An 18,131-nucleotide genomic window follows, 5' to 3' on the forward strand; every position below is an offset into this window, starting at 1 on the left:
CCCTGTAGGACAGAGTAGAACTGCTCCATAGGGTTTCCAGGGAGCGTCTGGTGGATTCAATCGGCTGACCTTCAGGTTAGCAGGCGATCTCTTTAACGACTGCGCCGCCAGGGCTTCTGGTAAAGTAGAGGGTCAGTGAAAAGGAGGAGAACCCTCAAGAAGATGTATTGACACAGTGGCTTCAACAATGGACTCAAAGATAGCAACAATTGTGAGGATGCACAAGACTGGGGAGTGTTTCCTTCCATTGTACCTCGGCTCGGGGTCACTGTGAGTGGGAACCGACTCCAAGGCACCTAACAGCAACAGAAAATGAAGACTTCTCTGCCTGATATTTGAAATGCTTTCAAATTTTTGTCAAGAACATTCTCCCTGTTGTAAGATTCCCTTCCCCTTATTGCAACATCCTTTCAAATAAAGTTTCTCCTTACATAAAGCTGGGTTTGTTTTTGACAATACAAATGATCAAAATGTTTCTTAATTTCTCTTTTCCCCCAGACTTGTAGCTTTGATTTTTGAACAGTAATCGTGTCAAATACATATTTGTGTTCTTAGCATGTCATACTCTCCCTGTGCCTCTGACTCTGCTCCCTGTGCCTATTTTCATCAATTTCTGTTCCTATTTTAGCCTCTGGGTCTGTTGTTTTATCTCTCTGTGTGTGCCATTTCCTTCCTTTTTTTTTTTTTTTTTTTTTTCACTTACCTGTCTCCTTGAGACCAAGCCCCTGTCTTCAGGTTGCTCCAGAGAAACCTGGGTGTAGATTCCTTCCCTGAGTCCAGCAGGCTGGTGACTCACAGCTCTAGCCCAGGCTGTGTCTGCCTGTGTGGCAGAAGGACCTGAATGTATGCTTGGGTCAGGATGTGAAAAACTGGTTTCGGTTTTGTTTTTACTTTTTTTTTTCCTTTTAAAGGAATCTCAGTGATTAAAATGAAACCTGTGTATTTTTATTGTGGTCCTGGGCTTTAAACTTACTGCAAATAGAAAACAAATACTGGTCTTGTGTGTGTATGTGTCTGAGTTTGTGTGTGTGTATGTAAGAGAGAGACAAAGAGACAGGGACTATGTGTGTATATACCTGTGGAGAGCAGGTTAGCTGAAAGCAAATGTAGGAGTAAACAACATGTGAAGAAAGGAGATAAAGAAGATGATGCAACCTAAACCAAAAAACCCAGTGCCGTTGAGTCGAATCCAACTCATAGAGACCCTAGCCCCCCCTCCCAGTGCCGTCAAGTTGATTCCAACTCATAGCTACCTAGAGGACAGAGTAGAACTGCCCCCTAGAGCTTCCAAGGAGCGCCTGGTGGTTTCGATCTGCCAAGCCTTTGGTTAGCAGCCATAGCACTTAACCACTACGCCACCAGGGTTTCTATTATAGAGACCCTATAGAGAAGAAAAACAACCTTATCAACAGAAGACACTGAGACCAACTAAGTCATAAACAAGGACTTATCAACACCAACCAAACGGGCTCGAAGAGCTCCAAACAGTATAAAGAAGGGACATGAAGACTCAACTTTGCTCAGAGTCATAACCAGAGCCAAATCAGTCATACGTTGTGGACTGGGAAGCAATGGGCTGTGGCAGCTTGCCCAGGCTTACTCCCAAGTCCTAGAGACATTGCCTATCTCGGTCATACACTGAGGACTAGGGTCCTGGAGGTTGGGAAGCAGTGAGCTGCAGCAGCTCACCTGGGCTTACTCTCGACCTTCCTCCTAGTTTAAAACACATTCTAGCTGCTCTGTTATCTCGGTCATACATTGAGGGTCAAGACTCAGTGAGCTAGGCAGCCGTGGGCTGTGGCAGCTCATCAGGGCCTACTCTTAGTTCACTCCCGATCCTATACATGTTCCTTCAGCCATACAGTGAGAGCTAAGGGATAATAAGCCCTCGTGCTCAAGAGATGTGATAGAGATCCACGAGAGATTCTCGGGGATCGAGGTTGATTTGACATTCGAACCATCGATGATGGCATGGTCAAGCGTTGGCCTGAACCAGAAAATAACAACACTCAAACACCACCCTCACTTGCCCTTAGCTTGCTTGCTTTCCCTGGTGAATTGAGATCTCTGGAGTCCAGGATAGCCAAGAACTTATGTGCCTATAATATTGATAATTAATAAAGACATTGTGGAAAGACACAAATCATTTGGAGTAGTCATTGCGACCCCCTCCTCATGACAATACCTATATTCATTGAGACAGTTTTAGTTCTGCTGGAATCCAGATTTCTGTGAGTCCATGCTCTCAAATGTTCTTTTGAAACTTGAGCCATGAAGAAACTGGTTTCTAAAAGTCAACTTTGAATTAAACAAAGGGTCTAGATAAACCAGCAAAGACCATTTCGCCTTAGGCATCGTGCTCTTTTAAAAGAATTACGTATGTGCAGTTTCAACTACAGAACTCCAAAGGTCAAACTAGAGGTGTGTTTGAAGGTAAATCAGCAATTATTTTAATTGTTCTTTAAGACATGCTGTTTGGTCCACGCCTGTGGCAGGACACGCAGCCTCACACTGCCCCGCACGCCTGGCTGGCTGCCTCGCACGCTGTCACTCCCTCTGACAGTGTCCTTTGGTGCAGTCTGCAACCCTTCCTCTCCCTCCCAGGACTCGCCTAGTTATGCCATAGCTCTTTTACAAGTATCTTACTGACAATGTTAGACTTTATCTGATCCCTACTTTGGAGATGTTATCAGTCAGGCTAGTCCATGGAAAAGCACATCATACTTGGTAAGGCAGAAAACCAAAACCCGTTGTCGCGGAGTCCATTCCGACTCATAGTGACCCTGTAGGACAGAGTAGAACTGCTCCATAGGGTTTCCAGGGAGCGTCTGGTGGATTCAATCGGCTGACCTTCAGGTTAGCAGGCGATCTCTTTAACGACTGCGCCGCCAGGGCTTCTGGTAAAGTAGAGGGTCAGTGAAAAGGAGGAGAACCCTCAAGAAGATGTATTGACACAGTGGCTTCAACAATGGACTCAAAGATAGCAACAATTGTGAGGATGCACAAGACTGGGGAGTGTTTCCTTCCATTGTACCTCGGCTCGGGGTCACTGTGAGTGGGAACCGACTCCAAGGCACCTAACAGCAACAGAAAATGAAGACTTCTCTGCCTGATATTTGAAATGCTTTCAAATTTTTGTCAAGAACATTCTCCCTGTTGTAAGATTCCCTTCCCCTTATTGCAACATCCTTTCAAATAAAGTTTCTCCTTACATAAAGCTGGGTTTGTTTTTGACAATACAAATGATCAAAATGTTTCTTAATTTCTCTTTTCCCCCAGACTTGTAGCTTTGATTTTTGAACAGTAATCGTGTCAAATACATATTTGTGTTCTTAGCATGTCATACTCTCCCTGTGCCTCTGACTCTGCTCCCTGTGCCTATTTTCATCAATTTCTGTTCCTATTTTAGCCTCTGGGTCTGTTGTTTTATCTCTCTGTGTGTGCCATTTCCTTCCTTTTTTTTTTTTTTTTTTTTTTTTCACTTACCTGTCTCCTTGAGACCAAGCCCCTGTCTTCAGGTTGCTCCAGAGAAACCTGGGTGTAGATTCCTTCCCTGAGTCCAGCAGGCTGGTGACTCACAGCTCTAGCCCAGGCTGTGTCTGCCTGTGTGGCAGAAGGACCTGAATGTATGCTTGGGTCAGGATGTGAAAAACTGGTTTCGGTTTTGTTTTTACTTTTTTTTTTCCTTTTAAAGGAATCTCAGTGATTAAAATGAAACCTGTGTATTTTTATTGTGGTCCTGGGCTTTAAACTTACTGCAAATAGAAAACAAATACTGGTCTTGTGTGTGTATGTGTCTGAGTTTGTGTGTGTGTATGTAAGAGAGAGACAAAGAGACAGGGACTATGTGTGTATATACCTGTGGAGAGCAGGTTAGCTGAAAGCAAATGTAGGAGTAAACAACATGTGAAGAAAGGAGATAAAGAAGATGATGCAACCTAAACCAAAAAACCCAGTGCCGTTGAGTCGAATCCAACTCATAGAGACCCTAGCCCCCCCTCCCAGTGCCGTCAAGTTGATTCCAACTCATAGCTACCTAGAGGACAGAGTAGAACTGCCCCCTAGAGCTTCCAAGGAGCGCCTGGTGGTTTCGATCTGCCAAGCCTTTGGTTAGCAGCCATAGCACTTAACCACTACGCCACCAGGGTTTCTATTATAGAGACCCTATAGAGAAGAAAAACAACCTTATCAACAGAAGACACTGAGACCAACTAAGTCATAAACAAGGACTTATCAACACCAACCAAACGGGCTCGAAGAGCTCCAAACAGTATAAAGAAGGGACATGAAGACTCAACTTTGCTCAGAGTCATAACCAGAGCCAAATCAGTCATACGTTGTGGACTGGGAAGCAATGGGCTGTGGCAGCTTGCCCAGGCTTACTCCCAAGTCCTAGAGACATTGCCTATCTCGGTCATACACTGAGGACTAGGGTCCTGGAGGTTGGGAAGCAGTGAGCTGCAGCAGCTCACCTGGGCTTACTCTCGACCTTCCTCCTAGTTTAAAACACATTCTAGCTGCTCTGTTATCTCGGTCATACATTGAGGGTCAAGACTCAGTGAGCTAGGCAGCCGTGGGCTGTGGCAGCTCATCAGGGCCTACTCTTAGTTCACTCCCGATCCTATACATGTTCCTTCAGCCATACAGTGAGAGCTAAGGGATAATAAGCCCTCGTGCTCAAGAGATGTGATAGAGATCCACGAGAGATTCTCGGGGATCGAGGTTGATTTGACATTCGAACCATCGATGATGGCATGGTCAAGCGTTGGCCTGAACCAGAAAATAACAACACTCAAACACCACCCTCACTTGCCCTTAGCTTGCTTGCTTTCCCTGGTGAATTGAGATCTCTGGAGTCCAGGATAGCCAAGAACTTATGTGCCTATAATATTGATAATTAATAAAGACATTGTGGAAAGACACAAATCATTTGGAGTAGTCATTGCGACCCCCTCCTCATGACAATACCTATATTCATTGAGACAGTTTTAGTTCTGCTGGAATCCAGATTTCTGTGAGTCCATGCTCTCAAATGTTCTTTTGAAACTTGAGCCATGAAGAAACTGGTTTCTAAAAGTCAACTTTGAATTAAACAAAGGGTCTAGATAAACCAGCAAAGACCATTTCGCCTTAGGCATCGTGCTCTTTTAAAAGAATTACGTATGTGCAGTTTCAACTACAGAACTCCAAAGGTCAAACTAGAGGTGTGTTTGAAGGTAAATCAGCAATTATTTTAATTGTTCTTTAAGACATGCTGTTTGGTCCACGCCTGTGGCAGGACACGCAGCCTCACACTGCCCCGCACGCCTGGCTGGCTGCCTCGCACGCTGTCACTCCCTCTGACAGTGTCCTTTGGTGCAGTCTGCAACCCTTCCTCTCCCTCCCAGGACTCGCCTAGTTATGCCATAGCTCTTTTACAAGTATCTTACTGACAATGTTAGACTTTATCTGATCCCTACTTTGGAGATGTTATCAGTCAGGCTAGTCCATGGAAAAGCACATCATACTTGGTAAGGCAGAAAACCAAAACCCGTTGTCGCGGAGTCCATTCCGACTCATAGTGACCCTGTAGGACAGAGTAGAACTGCTCCATAGGGTTTCCAGGGAGCGTCTGGTGGATTCAATCGGCTGACCTTCAGGTTAGCAGGCGATCTCTTTAACGACTGCGCCGCCAGGGCTTCTGGTAAAGTAGAGGGTCAGTGAAAAGGAGGAGAACCCTCAAGAAGATGTATTGACACAGTGGCTTCAACAATGGACTCAAAGATAGCAACAATTGTGAGGATGCACAAGACTGGGGAGTGTTTCCTTCCATTGTACCTCGGCTCGGGGTCACTGTGAGTGGGAACCGACTCCAAGGCACCTAACAGCAACAGAAAATGAAGACTTCTCTGCCTGATATTTGAAATGCTTTCAAATTTTTGTCAAGAACATTCTCCCTGTTGTAAGATTCCCTTCCCCTTATTGCAACATCCTTTCAAATAAAGTTTCTCCTTACATAAAGCTGGGTTTGTTTTTGACAATACAAATGATCAAAATGTTTCTTAATTTCTCTTTTCCCCCAGACTTGTAGCTTTGATTTTTGAACAGTAATCGTGTCAAATACATATTTGTGTTCTTAGCATGTCATACTCTCCCTGTGCCTCTGACTCTGCTCCCTGTGCCTATTTTCATCAATTTCTGTTCCTATTTTAGCCTCTGGGTCTGTTGTTTTATCTCTCTGTGTGTGCCATTTCCTTCCTTTTTTTTTTTTTTTTTTTTTTCACTTACCTGTCTCCTTGAGACCAAGCCCCTGTCTTCAGGTTGCTCCAGAGAAACCTGGGTGTAGATTCCTTCCCTGAGTCCAGCAGGCTGGTGACTCACAGCTCTAGCCCAGGCTGTGTCTGCCTGTGTGGCAGAAGGACCTGAATGTATGCTTGGGTCAGGATGTGAAAAACTGGTTTCGGTTTTGTTTTTACTTTTTTTTTTCCTTTTAAAGGAATCTCAGTGATTAAAATGAAACCTGTGTATTTTTATTGTGGTCCTGGGCTTTAAACTTACTGCAAATAGAAAACAAATACTGGTCTTGTGTGTGTATGTGTCTGAGTTTGTGTGTGTGTATGTAAGAGAGAGACAAAGAGACAGGGACTATGTGTGTATATACCTGTGGAGAGCAGGTTAGCTGAAAGCAAATGTAGGAGTAAACAACATGTGAAGAAAGGAGATAAAGAAGATGATGCAACCTAAACCAAAAAACCCAGTGCCGTTGAGTCGAATCCAACTCATAGAGACCCTAGCCCCCCCTCCCAGTGCCGTCAAGTTGATTCCAACTCATAGCTACCTAGAGGACAGAGTAGAACTGCCCCCTAGAGCTTCCAAGGAGCGCCTGGTGGTTTCGATCTGCCAAGCCTTTGGTTAGCAGCCATAGCACTTAACCACTACGCCACCAGGGTTTCTATTATAGAGACCCTATAGAGAAGAAAAACAACCTTATCAACAGAAGACACTGAGACCAACTAAGTCATAAACAAGGACTTATCAACACCAACCAAACGGGCTCGAAGAGCTCCAAACAGTATAAAGAAGGGACATGAAGACTCAACTTTGCTCAGAGTCATAACCAGAGCCAAATCAGTCATACGTTGTGGACTGGGAAGCAATGGGCTGTGGCAGCTTGCCCAGGCTTACTCCCAAGTCCTAGAGACATTGCCTATCTCGGTCATACACTGAGGACTAGGGTCCTGGAGGTTGGGAAGCAGTGAGCTGCAGCAGCTCACCTGGGCTTACTCTCGACCTTCCTCCTAGTTTAAAACACATTCTAGCTGCTCTGTTATCTCGGTCATACATTGAGGGTCAAGACTCAGTGAGCTAGGCAGCCGTGGGCTGTGGCAGCTCATCAGGGCCTACTCTTAGTTCACTCCCGATCCTATACATGTTCCTTCAGCCATACAGTGAGAGCTAAGGGATAATAAGCCCTCGTGCTCAAGAGATGTGATAGAGATCCACGAGAGATTCTCGGGGATCGAGGTTGATTTGACATTCGAACCATCGATGATGGCATGGTCAAGCGTTGGCCTGAACCAGAAAATAACAACACTCAAACACCACCCTCACTTGCCCTTAGCTTGCTTGCTTTCCCTGGTGAATTGAGATCTCTGGAGTCCAGGATAGCCAAGAACTTATGTGCCTATAATATTGATAATTAATAAAGACATTGTGGAAAGACACAAATCATTTGGAGTAGTCATTGCGACCCCCTCCTCATGACAATACCTATATTCATTGAGACAGTTTTAGTTCTGCTGGAATCCAGATTTCTGTGAGTCCATGCTCTCAAATGTTCTTTTGAAACTTGAGCCATGAAGAAACTGGTTTCTAAAAGTCAACTTTGAATTAAACAAAGGGTCTAGATAAACCAGCAAAGACCATTTCGCCTTAGGCATCGTGCTCTTTTAAAAGAATTACGTATGTGCAGTTTCAACTACAGAACTCCAAAGGTCAAACTAGAGGTGTGTTTGAAGGTAAATCAGCAATTATTTTAATTGTTCTTTAAGACATGCTGTTTGGTCCACGCCTGTGGCAGGACACGCAGCCTCACATTGCCCCGCACGCCTGGCTGGCTGCCTTGCACGCTGTCACTCCCTCTGACAGTGTCCTTTGGTGCAGTCTGCAACCCTTCCTCTCCCTCCCAGGACTCGCCTAGTTATGCCATAGCTCTTTTACAAGTATCTTACTGACAATGTTAGACTTTATCTGATCCCTACTTTGGAGATGTTATCAGTCAGGCTAGTCCATGGAAAAGCACATCATACTTGGTAAGGCAGAAAACCAAAACCCGTTGTCGCGGAGTCCATTCCGACTCATAGTGACCCTGTAGGACAGAGTAGAACTGCTCCATAGGGTTTCCAGGGAGCGTCTGGTGGATTCAATCGGCTGACCTTCAGGTTAGCAGGCGATCTCTTTAACGACTGCGCCGCCAGGGCTTCTGGTAAAGTAGAGGGTCAGTGAAAAGGAGGAGAACCCTCAAGAAGATGTATTGACACAGTGGCTACAACAATGGACTCAAAGATAGCAACAATTGTGAGGATGCACAAGACTGGGGAGTGTTTCCTTCCATTGTACCTCGGCTCGGGGTCACTGTGAGTGGGAACCGACTCCAAGGCACCTAACAGCAACAGAAAATGAAGACTTCTCTGCCTGGTATTTGAAATGCTTTCAAATTTTTGTCAAGAACATTCTCCCTGTTGTAAGATTCCCTTCCCCTTATTGCAACATCCTTTCAAATAAAGTTTCTCCTTACATAAAGCTGGGTTTGTTTTTGACAATACAAATGATCAAAATGTTTCTTAATTTCTCTTTTCCCCCAGACTTGTAGCTTTGATTTTTGAACAGTAATCGTGTCAAATACATATTTGTGTTCTTAGCATGTCATACTCTCCCTGTGCCTCTGACTCTGCTCCCTGTGCCTATTTTCATCAATTTCTGTTCCTATTTTAGCCTCTGGGTCTGTTGTTTTATCTCTCTGTGTGTGCCATTTCCTTCCTTTTTTTTTTTTTTTTTTTTTTTACTTACCTGTCTCCTTGAGACCAAGCCCCTGTCTTCAGGTTGCTCCAGAGAAACCTGGGTGTAGATTCCTTCCCTGAGTCCAGCAGGCTGGTGACTCACAGCTCTAGCCCAGGCTGTGTCTGCCTGTGTGGCAGAAGGACCTGAATGTATGCTTGGGTCAGGATGTGAAAAACTGGTTTCGGTTTTGTTTTTACTTTTTTTTTTCCTTTTAAAGGAATCTCAGTGATTAAAATGAAACCTGTGTATTTTTATTGTGGTCCTGGGCTTTAAACTTACTGCAAATAGAAAACAAATACTGGTCTTGTGTGTGTATGTGTCTGAGTTTGTGTGTGTGTATGTAAGAGAGAGACAAAGAGACAGGGACTATGTGTGTATATACCTGTGGAGAGCAGGTTAGCTGAAAGCAAATGTAGGAGTAAACAACATGTGAAGAAAGGAGATAAAGAAGATGATGCAACCTAAACCAAAAAACCCAGTGCCGTTGAGTCGAATCCAACTCATAGAGACCCTAGCCCCCCCTCCCAGTGCCGTCAAGTTGATTCCAACTCATAGCTACCTAGAGGACAGAGTAGAACTGCCCCCTAGAGCTTCCAAGGAGCGCCTGGTGGTTTCGATCTGCCAAGCCTTTGGTTAGCAGCCATAGCACTTAACCACTACGCCACCAGGGTTTCTATTATAGAGACCCTATAGAGAAGAAAAACAACCTTATCAACAGAAGACACTGAGACCAACTAAGTCATAAACAAGGACTTATCAACACCAACCAAACGGGCTCGAAGAGCTCCAAACAGTATAAAGAAGGGACATGAAGACTCAACTTTGCTCAGAGTCATAACCAGAGCCAAATCAGTCATACGTTGTGGACTGGGAAGCAATGGGCTGTGGCAGCTTGCCCAGGCTTACTCCCAAGTCCTAGAGACATTGCCTATCTCGGTCATACACTGAGGACTAGGGTCCTGGAGGTTGGGAAGCAGTGAGCTGCAGCAGCTCACCTGGGCTTACTCTCGACCTTCCTCCTAGTTTAAAACACATTCTAGCTGCTCTGTTATCTCGGTCATACATTGAGGGTCAAGACTCAGTGAGCTAGGCAGCCGTGGGCTGTGGCAGCTCATCAGGGCCTACTCTTAGTTCACTCCCGATCCTATACATGTTCCTTCAGCCATACAGTGAGAGCTAAGGGATAATAAGCCCTCGTGCTCAAGAGATGTGATAGAGATCCACGAGAGATTCTCGGGGATCGAGGTTGATTTGACATTCGAACCATCGATGATGGCATGGTCAAGCGTTGGCCTGAACCAGAAAATAACAACACTCAAACACCACCCTCACTTGCCCTTAGCTTGCTTGCTTTCCCTGGTGAATTGAGATCTCTGGAGTCCAGGATAGCCAAGAACTTATGTGCCTATAATATTGATAATTAATAAAGACATTGTGGAAAGACACAAATCATTTGGAGTAGTCATTGCGACCCCCTCCTCATGACAATACCTATATTCATTGAGACAGTTTTAGTTCTGCTGGAATCCAGATTTCTGTGAGTCCATGCTCTCAAATGTTCTTTTGAAACTTGAGCCATGAAGAAACTGGTTTCTAAAAGTCAACTTTGAATTAAACAAAGGGTCTAGATAAACCAGCAAAGACCATTTCGCCTTAGGCATCGTGCTCTTTTAAAAGAATTACGTATGTGCAGTTTCAACTACAGAACTCCAAAGGTCAAACTAGAGGTGTGTTTGAAGGTAAATCAGCAATTATTTTAATTGTTCTTTAAGACATGCTGTTTGGTCCACGCCTGTGGCAGGACACGCAGCCTCACATTGCCCCGCACGCCTGGCTGGCTGCCTTGCACGCTGTCACTCCCTCTGACAGTGTCCTTTGGTGCAGTCTGCAACCCTTCCTCTCCCTCCCAGGACTCGCCTAGTTATGCCATAGCTCTTTTACAAGTATCTTACTGACAATGTTAGACTTTATCTGATCCCTACTTTGGAGATGTTATCAGTCAGGCTAGTCCATGGAAAAGCACATCATACTTGGTAAGGCAGAAAACCAAAACCCGTTGTCGCGGAGTCCATTCCGACTCATAGTGACCCTGTAGGACAGAGTAGAACTGCTCCATAGGGTTTCCAGGGAGCGTCTGGTGGATTCAATCGGCTGACCTTCAGGTTAGCAGGCGATCTCTTTAACGACTGCGCCGCCAGGGCTTCTGGTAAAGTAGAGGGTCAGTGAAAAGGAGGAGAACCCTCAAGAAGATGTATTGACACAGTGGCTACAACAATGGACTCAAAGATAGCAACAATTGTGAGGATGCACAAGACTGGGGAGTGTTTCCTTCCATTGTACCTCGGCTCGGGGTCACTGTGAGTGGGAACCGACTCCAAGGCACCTAACAGCAACAGAAAATGAAGACTTCTCTGCCTGGTATTTGAAATGCTTTCAAATTTTTGTCAAGAACATTCTCCCTGTTGTAAGATTCCCTTCCCCTTATTGCAACATCCTTTCAAATAAAGTTTCTCCTTACATAAAGCTGGGTTTGTTTTTGACAATACAAATGATCAAAATGTTTCTTAATTTCTCTTTTCCCCCAGACTTGTAGCTTTGATTTTTGAACAGTAATCGTGTCAAATACATATTTGTGTTCTTAGCATGTCATACTCTCCCTGTGCCTCTGACTCTGCTCCCTGTGCCTATTTTCATCAATTTCTGTTCCTATTTTAGCCTCTGGGTCTGTTGTTTTATCTCTCTGTGTGTGCCATTTCCTTCCTTTTTTTTTTTTTTTTTTCACTTACCTGTCTCCTTGAGACCAAGCCCCTGTCTTCAGGTTGCTCCAGAGAAACCTGGGTGTAGATTCCTTCCCTGAGTCCAGCAGGCTGGTGACTCACAGCTCTAGCCCAGGCTGTGTCTGCCTGTGTGGCAGAAGGACCTGAATGTATGCTTGGGTCAGGATGTGAAAAACTGGTTTCGGTTTTGTTTTTACTTTTTTTTTTCCTTTTAAAGGAATCTCAGTGATTAAAATGAAACCTGTGTATTTTTATTGTGGTCCTGGGCTTTAAACTTACTGCAAATAGAAAACAAATACTGGTCTTGTGTGTGTATGTGTCTGAGTTTGTGTGTGTGTATGTAAGAGAGAGACAAAGAGACAGGGACTATGTGTGTATATACCTGTGGAGAGCAGGTTAGCTGAAAGCAAATGTAGAAGTAAACAACATGTGAAGAAAGGAGATAAAGAAGATGATGCAACCTAAACCAAAAAACCCAGTGCCGTTGAGTCGAATCCAACTCATAGAGACCCTAGCCCCCCCTCCCAGTGCCGTCAAGTTGATTCCAACTCATAGCTACCTAGAGGACAGAGTAGAACTGCCCCCTAGAGCTTCCAAGGAGCGCCTGGTGGTTTCGATCTGCCAAGCCTTTGGTTAGCAGCCATAGCACTTAACCACTACGCCACCAGGGTTTCTATTATAGAGACCCTATAGAGAAGAAAAACAACCTTATCAACAGAAGACACTGAGACCAACTAAGTCATAAACAAGGACTTATCAACACCAACCAAACGGGCTCGAAGAGCTCCAAACAGTATAAAGAAGGGACATGAAGACTCAACTTTGCTCAGAGTCATAACCAGAGCCAAATCAGTCATACGTTGTGGACTGGGAAGCAATGGGCTGTGGCAGCTTGCCCAGGCTTACTCCCAAGTCCTAGAGACATTGCCTATCTCGGTCATACACTGAGGACTAGGGTCCTGGAGGTTGGGAAGCAGTGAGCTGCAGCAGCTCACCTGGGCTTACTCTCGACCTTCCTCCTAGTTTAAAACACATTCTAGCTGCTCTGTTATCTCGGTCATACATTGAGGGTCAAGACTCAGTGAGCTAGGCAGCCGTGGGCTGTGGCAGCTCATCAGGGCCTACTCTTAGTTCACTCCCGATCCTATACATGTTCCTTCAGCCATACAGTGAGAGCTAAGGGATAATAAGCCCTCGTGCTCAAGAGATGTGATAGAGATCCACGAGAGATTCTCGGGGATCGAGGTTGATTTGACATTCGAACCATCGATGATGGCATGGTCAAGCGTTGGCCTGAACCAGAAAATAACAACACTCAAACACCACCCTCATTTGCCCTTAGCTTGCTTGCTTTCCCTGGTGAATTGAGATCTCTGGAGTCCAGGATAGCCAAGAACTTATGTGCCTATAATATTGATAATTAATAAAGACATTGTGGAAAGACACAAATCATTGGAGTAGTCATTGCGACCCCCTCCTCATGACAATACCTATATTCATTGAGACAGTTTTAGTTCTGCTGGAATCCAGATTTCTGTGAGTCCATGCTCTCAAATGTTCTTTTGAAACTTGAGCCATGAAGAAACTGGTTTCTAAAAGTCAACTTTGAATTAAACAAAGGGTCTAGATAAACCAGCAAAGACCATTTCGCCTTAGGCATCGTGCTCTTTTAAAAGAATTACGTATGTGCAGTTTCAACTACAGAACTCCAAAGGTCAAACTAGAGGTGTGTTTGAAGGTAAATCAGCAATTATTTTAATTGTTCTTTAAGACATGCTGTTTGGTCCACGCCTGTGGCAGGACACGCAGCCTCACATTGCCCCGCACGCCTGGCTGGCTGCCTCGCACGCTGTCACTCCCTCTGACAGTGTCCTTTGGTGCAGTCTGCAACCTTTCCTCTCCCTCCCAGGACTCGCCTAGTTATGCCATAGCTCTTTTACAAGTATCTTACTGACAATGTTAGACTTTATCTGATCCCTACTTTGGAGATGTTATCAGTCAGGCTAGTCCATGGAAAAGCACATCATACTTGGTAAGGCAGAAAACCAAAACCCGTTGTCGCGGAGTCCATTCCGACTCGTTCACTAAAATTATAAAGACTGCCATTCTGTTTTCAAATTATGAGCTCATGAGTCCATTCATTTTTCTTGTGTGGATTCAGCTCAGGTGTCCAGGTAGGTGATCATCAGGTGTGTGGTACAGGCTCTGTCCTACAATCTTAGAGGGAAAGTAGAGATTAGTGTAGGTACCAGTATCTCATTGCAATAGGAGGTCACACTCTCAACAAGGCAGGGGGCTGGGAACCACCCTCCAAGTGTCTCTGAGGAAAGTACATCCCTGTTTCCTAAAATGTACAGGTGGGTGAGTTCTGCAGATGGACCATGGGCACCCAATGCTTTTGATTGTAAGGACTAGGAGGTACCAGTTATCCTTGGACCTCTATCATAGGTGGTTGGGTGACCTGAGTGGAGCCACCAGTCCATAGGCCTGTGATGTGGGTGGATGACGACTTTGTTTAATAGGCAAAACGGTGTCAAATATCAAACACACACCTCTCCACCTTTGCAGTCTGCCAGCAAAGGCCTATTCTCCTGAAACAGGCCCACACAGGTCCATGCAGAGGGGAAAGGTATTCAAAGTCCACGAACCATTTATGCCTGGACAGGAGCCACTTCTGTCCTTAGCTGCCTAGGCTAGTGCAGCTGGCAAATCATCTTTTCCCCCTGTTGTGAATTTATTTCTTCTCCAAGGCCAGGAGCATGGCTCAGGACACTCAAATGGGCCTATCTCAGGCCCAGCGATATGAACAGCCACTGAAGCTGCCTTGGGGCCTGGAGGTACAGTAAAATATACGCAGGTACTTAGCTTCTGCCAGGAAGGCCATTCTTCTCTGGTTCTGGATGTGTGAGTAGGGTGTGTGGCTGGCTGTTTCTCCCTGAGGAAACCACAGCTGAACACTACCACCACCCCACCACAGGCACTCCCAGAAATGGTGCCTGAGGGATCCCAGTGATTCAGGTCCAGCAACTCCTCTCTGCTTCTAAACCATCTTTCCCTTTCCCTTCCACAAAGTCCATTTTCTATCTTTGCCTTTGATGTTCAGGGCTTTAGCTTGTCATGAATATAATTGTTTTACTTGATTTTTGGGGTGTTTGTTGTAAGACGGATTGCCAGAAGTATCTGGCTATTTTGCCATCTTGGCCCTGCCTCCACAAAAACAAGATTTAAAAAATTTTTTTTTAATTTTTATGTATGCACAAGGTTATTCACTGCAGGGCTGTTGGTATTAGCAAAAGACTGAAAACAACACGAATGTCCTTCTAGATGAGACTGGTTGAAAAACTATGACATACTGACACAGCTGCACATTGCGTAATTATATTATAGGAAAAAAGAATTGAATTCCTGTACACCAATAAAGAGGATGATGAAAAGGAAATCAGGAGAACAATACCATTTATAATAGCCCCTAAAATACTTAGAAAAAATCTAACCAGGGATGTAAAAAACCTATGCAAGGAAAACTATAAAACACTCCTGCAAGAAACCAAAAGAGATCTACATAAATGGAAAATATACCATGCTCATCGATAGGTAGACTCAACATTGTGAAAATGGCAATTCTACTCAAAGCAATTTACAAATACAATGCAATCCCAATCTTAATACCAACAACATCCTTTAAACTGATGGAAAAACTGATCATTAACTTTACATGGAAAGGGAAGAGGCCCCAGATAAGGAAAGCACTATTGAAGAAGAATAAACTAGGAAGACTTGCACTACCTGACCTACTATATAGCTACAGTAGTCAAAACAGCCTGGTACTGGTACGATGACAACCACATTGACCAAAGAAACAGAATTGAGAACCCAGGTTTAAATCTACCCATGGTCCCCTGATCTTGGACAAGGGCCCAAAGTCCATCAAATGGGGAAAAGACAGTCTTTTTAACCAATGGTGCTGGCAAAACTGGATGTCCATCTGCAAAAAGATGAAATGGGACCCGTAACTCACACCATGCACAAAAACTAACTCAAAGTGTATCAAAAACCTAAATATAAAATCAAAAACCATAAAAATCATGGAAGAAAAAATAGGATCAATGCTAGAGGCCTTAACACACGATATTAACAGGATACAAACCATAAGTAACAACATGCAATCTCTAGAAGATAACCTAGATACCTGGGATCTTTTAAAAAGTAAACACCTATGCTCATCAAAATATTGACCAAAAGATTAAAAAGAGAAACTACAGACTGGGAAAAAATTTTTTGGCTATTTCAAATCCTACAAAGGTCTAATCTCTAAAATCTACAGGAAAATCCAACACCTCCACAACAAAAATACAAGTAATGCAATTAAAAAACAGGCAAAGGAAATGAACAGACACTTCACCAAAGAAGACATTCAAATAGCCAACAGACACATGAGGAAATGCACACAATTACTAGCCATCAGAGAAATGCAAATCAAAACCACAATGAGATACCATCATTACTGGTACAAATTAAAAAAAAAAAAAAACAGAAAATAACAAATGTTGAAGAGGCTGTGGGGAGACTGGAACACTTATGCACTGCTAGTGGAAGTGCAAAATGATACAATCATTTCGGAAAACGATATTGCGCTTCCTCAAAAAGGTAGAAATAGAAATACATATAATTCAACAATAGAAACACATATAATCCAACAATCCCACCCCTAGAGAAATAAGAGCCGTCACACAAATAGACATATGCACACCCAAGTTCATTGCAGCATTGTTCACAATAGCGAAAAGATGGAAACAACCTAGATGCACATGAACAGATGAATAGATAAACTGTGGTACATACATACAATGGAGTACTATGCAATGATAAAGAACAATGATGAATCCGTGAAGCATCTCACAGCATGGATGAATCTGGAGGGCATTATGCTGAGTGAAATAAGTCAATCACAAAAGGACAAATATTGTCTGAGACCACTGCTATAAAAAGTCATGAAAAGGTTTACATACAAAAAGAAACAATCTTCAACGGCTATGACGGAGGGGAGGGGTGGGAATAGAAAAACACTACATAGACAACAGATAAGTGGTAACTTTGGTGAAGGGTATGACGGTACACAATACTGGAAAAGCCAGCACTATTTGTATAAGGCAAAATCATGGAAGCTCCAAGGACACATGCAAACTCCCTGAGGGACCGAATTGCTAGGCTGAGGGCTGTGGGGACCATGGTCTCGGAAAACATCTAGCTCAATTGGCATAACATAGTTTATAAAGAAAATGTTCTACATTCTACCTTGGTGAGTAGTGACTGGGGTCTTAAAAGCTTGTGAGCAGCCATCTAAGATACTCAACTGGTCTCACTCATCCCTTCAGGAGCAAGGGAGAATGAAGAAAACTAAAGACACAAGGAAAAGGTTAGTCCAAAGGACTAACAGACCACAACTACCCCAGCCTCCACCAGACTGAGTCCAGTATAACTAGATGGTGCCTGGCTACCACCACTGATTGCTCTGACAGCAATCACAACAAAGGGTCCTGAACAGAGCTGGAGAAAAATGTAGAACAAAATTCTAACTCACAAAAAAAGACCAGATTTACTGGCCTGACTGAGACTGGAGAAACCCAGAGAGCATGGCCTCCAGACACCCTTTTAGCTCATTAATGAAGCCACCCCTGAGGTTCACCCTTCATCCAAAGATTAGACAGGCCCATAAAATGAAATGAAACTAAAGCGGAACAAGGACTAGAAAATAGGAGGGGAAAGGAAAGCTGGTTATAGGGAACCCAAGGTCTAGAAGGGGGAGTGTTGACAACTCATGGGGTTGTTAACCAATGTCATGAAACAGTATGTGTCCTGTTTAATGAGAAGCTAGTTTGTTCTGTAAAGCTTCATCTAAAGTACAATAAAAAAAAAAAAAAGTAACAAAAAAAAATCTGAATCCAATATGGCAAAATGTTAATTTGTGTAATCCCTGGGTGTTTGGTACATGACTGTCAATTATATAATTTGTTATACTTTTGCATATGTTTCCATAATGTCATCATATAAATATTTAAAATTATTAAATGTAGTAATGCATTAAAAGTCTCTAGCTTGGTGACTAACAAAAACTAAACAAAAAACACAGATCTCTGGGTCCTACTCCCTTACCGAGAAAAAGAAAGAGCCGAAGGATATTTTTTTACACTACTATTTCATGATCACTGTCCATATAAGGTAGAAAAGAAGTGCATACGGTGTGCTACTATTTGTCTAAGGGGTAGGAAATAATATAAAATATATGAATCTGCTTATAATATTTAATAGAAATAC

General features: G+C 43.7%; 1 protein-coding gene across 11 annotated transcripts in view; it reads right to left on the reverse strand.

The window, feature by feature from the left end:
* Positions 1-13,254, reverse strand: part of LOC111751233 (interferon-induced very large GTPase 1-like) — a 100,568-nt gene extending 87,314 nt beyond the window's left edge. For 6 of the 11 annotated variants that reach the window (XR_010322464.1, XM_064288500.1, XM_064288502.1 and 3 more), the window contains exons 1-3: positions 9,049-11,817; positions 6,268-8,461; positions 704-3,620 (exon numbers count right to left, since the gene is read on the reverse strand). The gene's annotated coding sequence lies outside the window, so the exon portion shown is untranslated. The other 5 variants (XM_064288507.1, XM_064288508.1, XM_064288506.1 and 2 more) reach the window with 5 other exon arrangements.
* Positions 13,255-18,131: the final 4,877 nt, after the last annotated feature.

This window comes from Loxodonta africana, chromosome 7 (assembly GCF_030014295.1).
Source record: "Loxodonta africana isolate mLoxAfr1 chromosome 7, mLoxAfr1.hap2, whole genome shotgun sequence".
Lineage (NCBI taxonomy): Eukaryota > Metazoa > Chordata > Mammalia > Proboscidea > Elephantidae > Loxodonta > Loxodonta africana.